The sequence below is a fragment of the Leptonychotes weddellii genome, unplaced genomic scaffold (genome assembly GCF_054177405.1).
Source record: "Leptonychotes weddellii isolate Sample4059 unplaced genomic scaffold, ASM5417740v2 HiC_scaffold_11866, whole genome shotgun sequence".
In the NCBI taxonomy this organism is placed as follows: Eukaryota; Metazoa; Chordata; class Mammalia; order Carnivora; family Phocidae; genus Leptonychotes; species Leptonychotes weddellii.
In genome coordinates, this window is record NW_027696845.1 from 1 (window position 1) to 6,567 (window position 6,567).

A 6,567-nucleotide genomic window follows, 5' to 3' on the forward strand; every position below is an offset into this window, starting at 1 on the left:
AGATTGCTCTAGGTAGCATTGACATCTTCACAATATTTATTCTTCCAATCCATGAGCATGGAATGTTTTTCCATTTCTTTGTGTCTTCCTCAATTTCTTTCATGAGTATTTTATAGTTTTCTGAGTACAGATTCTTTGCAATATACATTTGCATGTTAAAAGTGCGAAGAAATCCTGCAGTAAAGAAATCTATTTGTCATTGTTCATGTTTTTAAACCCAGCATGTGCTGGACCTATTAGATTATGGAATACTTTTTTTTTTTTAAACAGTAATTCTTATTAGCATCCCCTAAAATTAGTGCTTTGCCTCTTTGACTTATATTGCTCCAATTCCTCACGTGAAAATTGCAAACTCATTACGATTTGGTCTTTGTTCATTGAATTTCTTTTCCTTGAGCATTTTCTGAGCTGCAGTATTTCTCAAGACTCACCTGTTACTTCCTCTTTAGAAACTTTTTTGTTTGCTGACCAGGGAAGAATTTTTTTTTTTTGGAGTGGGGTGGGGTTCCACTGCACCTTTTATGGTATATTTTTTAGAATCATTGGTTTTCTTCACTGTTCTTTGAGTCCCTAGAGGATAGAACACGTACCTTATTAATTTCTGTATTTCCATCATTTAAGACAATGTCTGGCACATAGTTTAGATTCCAGATAATAAAGTTGACATCAAATGTGCTTTTTATTTTTATTTTTTTAAAGATTTTATTTATTTATTTGACAGGGAGAGACACAGCGGAAGAGGGAACACAAGCAGGAGGGGTGAGAGAGGGAGAAGCAGGCTTCCTGTGGAGCAGGGAGCCTGATGCGGGGCTCGATCCCAGGACCCTGGGATCATGACCTGAGCCGAAGGCAGACGCTTAACCGACTGAGCCCCCCAGGTGCCCCTAAAGATTTTATTTGTAAGTAATCTCTGCACCTAACATGGGGCTTGAACCCACAACCCCAAGATCCAGAGTCACGTGCTCCACCGACTGAGCCAGCCAGGTGCCCGTACATCAAATGTTTTAATTATTAAGTTTGATGCAGCCAATATGCTTTGCAGAATTTTTAACCCAACAACTCATTACCTGGGGATGCCGGCTTTCTCCGGGGGCCTGGTCTCGTAGCAGCCATGTCCTGCTTTTTACTCTGTGTGCCTTAGGCTCTCAGAGTAGTCAGAGTGAACTGTAGACGTTTTGGTAGGAGGAATAACTTCTAACTTTTAGGATTTATTTTGGGCAGAGCATGGGAATGATGAAATCTTACTCTGTGCCAGGTGTCCTTCTACATGCTTTACATGGAGGATTTCATGTAACTGTCATAACACCAAAGGTATGCATTCATTTCCTCCATTTTACAGATAAAAAGGCTGAAGCTCAGCGAGGACAGATGTCACCCATCCAGGGCCAGTGTCAGGATTTTCCTCCAGGTGTTTTGGCCTCCAAAGTGTATGTCTTAACTCATTCTGGATGTATGCATCACTTTTTCTTTTTGCAAGTAGACTACTTTTTAGAGTAGTTTTAGGTCCACAGCAAAATTGAATGGAAAGTAGCCTATATCCCCTGCTCCCACAAGCACATCTTTTCCTGCTGTCAACAGTCTGCGCTAGAGGGGTATGATTGTTGCCATCAATGAACCTATGCTGACACATCATTATCACCCAAGGACCGTAGTTTACATTAGGGTTCACTCTTGGTGTGGTACATTCTATGGGTTTTGACAAATGTATAATGACATGCTCCATGCGTTCCTTTTGAACCATTTCTCACATTTGCTCAAGCAGGGTTCTTTTGTGGACTGATAGGAAAGCCCGGTGGGTCCCAAATCCAGTTTCAAGAAACTTGATGCTCTCAGTTTACTTAGGAATGATGAGCTCCTGGGGACTGACTTCAGGCTAACTCATGGATTTATTTATAAACAAGCGCTAACTTAATATTCAGTGGGGATTTGCCTTTCTTGTCACTAGAAAACCCTCACTGAAGGCAGCCCTTCCTATTATCAAACTTCCCAGGAATCCAAGTTGCTCATCAAGGCGTTGTGAGGTGAACATGGACGTATAAGATGAGAGAACAATAAACTGAGTAGCCTTGGAGGGTATTTCTTGGGGTTGTGGCAAAAACTAGAGAATCACTCCTGCTTTCTTTACCTCTGAGTATGTATTTCTAAACACCTGTCTTCCAGGCCTCTCTAAATAAACCCCAACAAATTATTCTTCTTCAACTTTACATTTTCTAAACTTCATGCACAGTGCCACATCATCGTGTCTGCATTTATTATAAGCATGTAGTCATCCAGGTTATCCAAGGTCAAAGCCCAGGCTATAGTGATTTGTACTTGGACTGGGGACCTAAGGAGATTTAGAGACACCCTGATCTTTTGTACAACTCATTTCAAAATGCCTCTCAATGGTCATTCCTGCAGAAGGCTAATCCCATTCATTCCACATTAATTAATATAAATTTCAGTTGCAGAGGATGACTTTTCTAATTTTGTTCCCATTTTTTATGGGTGACTTTTACTTAGGCCTCGCAGTTTATTATGCGCTGATTATTCAAAAAGTCAGGGGGACCAAAAATATCATCTTGTCTTTCCTTTAGCAGAGTTCATCTGAGACTGGGAGGATGGTGATATGTGGCATATAGGTGTGACAATTAGTATGTGTTCCAGGTTTATTTATGCTTATTTAGAATCTGGAATGAATGTCTCATATATTAAAGTAATAAAGAAAAATCACTTGGCAAAATATAAGTGTTAGAAAAATTAAAATAGCGAGAAACAGAAACATCAATCCTGTCATTTTCCTCAAAATCCGCCTTGCACCAGCCTCACCCTGGCTTCTGACTTAGGCTGCATATGACATTTTGACGAAGTGAATTCCACCCTGCCGCAACCTCAGCTCTGTGCCTTGTGTTACCAGTACAGTATTATTCTCTCGGGTTCCTAAAACCGGGATCTGCCAAATTAAGTGTCACTGTCTATTGAGTATAGGATCTGAGCCACTACCTTCAAAGGGACTTTGTGAGAAGAACTCATTTCCCCAGGCTTCCAGGTGATAAGGCTTTTGTTTGTCAGCTTTCAATTAGCACATGCAAGGTCTGAACATAAATAAAAGAATGTAAGTCTGTCACCAGTGACTGTGGATTTGTTCCAAATGTTAGTGGTTTTCTCTCAGGCTATTCTTTAATTATGACATATAGCAACTGAGACTTTTTTCAAACAGACATCAAAACTCTCACCTTTACCTCCCAGTTAAACTTCTTTAGTTTAATACTGTCAAACCTGTGCTTGATTCATGTCCCAAGATTATAAATCTTCTTGAGGGCTCTTACTTTTAAAAAATGCATTGCTATTTAATGGGGGGGAAAAAAAATCCAAGTTGGTTATCTATTCTCTAGTGAAAATTCTTTCTGATTTTGAGCAGTGAACTAGTCACACCAGTTGGAAAATCGGTCTATCCTACTTTCCAACCACAAAGGTACAGGTTTCCTTAAATATGTCCCTTTGGAAATTAGTGGTAAAATTGATGTCTCCCTTTCTTAATCACTAAGCCAGAGTGGTATAAAAAAAAAAGGGCTCCTTCTTTGTATGCTTCTTCTCTTTTTCTTAAGATGCAGGATCACATTAAAACTATAAAAATGACAGTCAAGAAAATAATTACATGGGGTGCCCAGGTGGCTCAGTCGGTTAAGCATCTGACTCTTCATTTTGGCTCAGGTCATGACCTCAGGGTCGTGAGCTAGAGCGCCGTGTCGGGCTCTGGGCTCTGTACTTGGCATGAAGCAGGCTTAAGATATGCTCCTCTCTCTCCCACCTCTCTAAAATAAACACATACATGCATGCATACGTATACCCTGCTCATTGTTCTTGCCAGAGGAGGGATTGTAAGTAAACAAAGGAGAGCGCAGTTCCTCGAACTATGATAGGGTTTCCCTTGTGTGTGTTTCCCCTCTTTGTGCAGACATTAGTTGAAGTAAATCCCATTTCACTTAATAACTGCTTGGATTAAGGAGGTTTTCTGAAAAGACTAATTTACATAGAGTAAGCTGATTTGAATAATTGGTGCTAGTTTGGATATTGAAAACAAAACACACATCTGCAATTTTAGAAAAGATTTTGGGGCGCCTGCGTGGCTCAGTTGGTTAAGCAACTGCCTTCGGCTCAGGTCATGATCTTGGAGTCCTGGGATCGAGTCCCACATCGGGGTCCCTGCTTGTCAGGGAGTCTGCTTCTCCCTCTGACCCTCCTCCCTCTCATGCTCTCTGTCTCTGATTCTCTCTCTCGCAAATAAATAAAATCTTAAAAAAAAAAAAATAGAAAAGATTTTGGCTTGATTGGCATGGCCCAGGTATTTCTTCCTATATGAACATGGTTAAACTTTACGTATGATATTTATGCATCAGGAGAGAGGACTGCAGAGAAATTTCCATACAAATAAATTCTTTGGCAGCTAGTTAGGAGGCACTTTGCTTAAAAGTCTGTGCTTCCTTAAATTACAGAAATATGAAACCAAAGATAGAAGGAAAAACTAATTCTTCCAAAACTAAAGATTTAATGTTTATCTTTATAAAATCCTATACAATGCCTAACAATATTTAGTTTCATAAAAATGGGTCAATATTAAGAATTTCTTTATATTTGGAAGTTAAATACTTTTTGTGATATTCAAATAAAATTTTATGAAAATTGTTTCGTTCAATTTTGTCAAAGAGCCGAGATGCAATAATGACGTATAGTTTATGTCTAGAGTTTCATAGCATTTAGGCAGAAGTTCCCAAACTGTCTCTGTAAACAGCAAGTACTGTTAATTTCTGGTAATTTTTTCCCTGTGTCCCTAGGCCAAAAGAAATACCTAGTATACCTGTTTTTATTAAGTATTTAGGCCCAAGTAACTTAATAGGTATTTATGCCCTAACGTCATAGAAGCCATTTGGAAAAATAATACACATAGAGTGAAAAGAAAAATTATATATACATATATATATTTTAAAGATTTTATTTATTTATTTGACAGAGAGAGACACAGCAGGAGAGGGAACACAAGCGGGGGGAGTGGGAGAGGGAGAAGCAGGCTTCCTGCGGAGCAGGGAGCCCGATGTGGGGCTTGATCCCAGGACCCCGGGATCATGACCTTAGCTGAAGGCAGACGCTTAACGACTGAGCCACCCAGGCGCCCCAGAAAAATAATATTTTATTTTATTCTTAAATGCCTACAATTATTTACTAAGAGTATGTGTGTGACTGTTGGGCCCTGCATGCCTTCTCGAACTATAAAATCAAATGGAACTACCACCCTCCTCTCTTGTTTTTCTTTGATTCTTGTTTAGTTCTTTCTCTTTATCACAGAAACATCTGAAAACGTTTCACAAAGATATGATGCTATCATAATATGTCCGTGTATGAGATCTTCATGATGTACACCTAAAACTAATACAATTTTATACGTCAATTATGTCTTAATAAAACTGGGAAAAAAGACGTAACGTCATCAAAAGGATGTAAGTAGATCTGACGTTGAAGCGGGTTGTCTCGGAGCTGCAGTGTGTGTGGTATCTGGCAGTTGTCCCTATGTTTCCTCTGACAACTAAAATGTGCTGTGGTATCCTTAGGGGTTCGCTTTGGCTCCCCTCGCTGGCTCTGTGCAGTTTGAGAAGGGCAGCATTTAGGACAATGTATTTTTAAAAGTTTTATGATACGTCTTCATATAGTTTAACTATCTAAAGCTACATTTCTTATGGTGTTCTCAGTTCTTGCACTGATATTAGTCATTAACTGCTAAAGAAGGTATTGGCTATATTCATACACTCACTGAGTATCCTTCTGCCATAATTACTTCAATATATCGCAGGAATATTGGCAATGTTTCACAAGATAAATATTTTCTTTCTTTTTTTTTTTTAAAGATTTTATTTATTTATTTGAGAGAGAACACATGAGAGGGGGGAGGGTCAGAGGGAGAAGCAGACTCCCTGCCGAACAGGGAGCCCGATGTGGGACTCGATCCAGGGACTCCAGGATCATGACCTGAGCCGAAGGCAGTCGCTTAACCAACTGAGCCACCCAGGCGCCCAATATTTTCTTTTTTTTTTATTATGTTCAGTTAGTCAGCATATAGTACATCATTAATTTTTTTATTAACTTTATTTTATTATGTTAGTCACCATACATTACATCGTTAGATTTAGATGTAGTGTTCCATGATTCATTGTTTGCGTATAACGCCCAGTGCTCCATTCAGTACGTGCCCTCTTTAATACCCATCACCAGGCTAACCCATCCCCCCACCCACTCCCCTCTAGAACCCTCAGTTTGTTTCTCAGAGTCCATAGTCTCTCATGGTTCATCTCCCCCTCCGATTTCCCCCCTTCATTTTTACCTTCCTACTATCTTTTTTTTTTTAACATATAATGTATTATTTGTTTCAGAGGTACAGATCTGTGATTCATCAGTCTTAAAAAATTCACAGCACTCCATAGCACATACCCTCCTCAATGTCCATCACCCAGCCACCCCATCCATCCCACCTCCCACCCCTCCAGCAACCCTCAGTTTGTTTCCTGAGATTAAGAATTCCTCATATCAGTGAGAGCA

General features: G+C 39.6%; 1 non-coding gene across 1 annotated transcript; it reads right to left on the reverse strand.

Annotated features, from left to right (window-relative positions):
* Nucleotides 1-913: 913 nt before the first annotated feature.
* On the reverse strand, nt 914-986 carry TRNAQ-CUG (transfer RNA glutamine (anticodon CUG)). Its single transcript has one exon. It is a non-coding gene; the product is annotated as a tRNA-Gln (tRNA).
* Nucleotides 987-6,567: the final 5,581 nt, after the last annotated feature.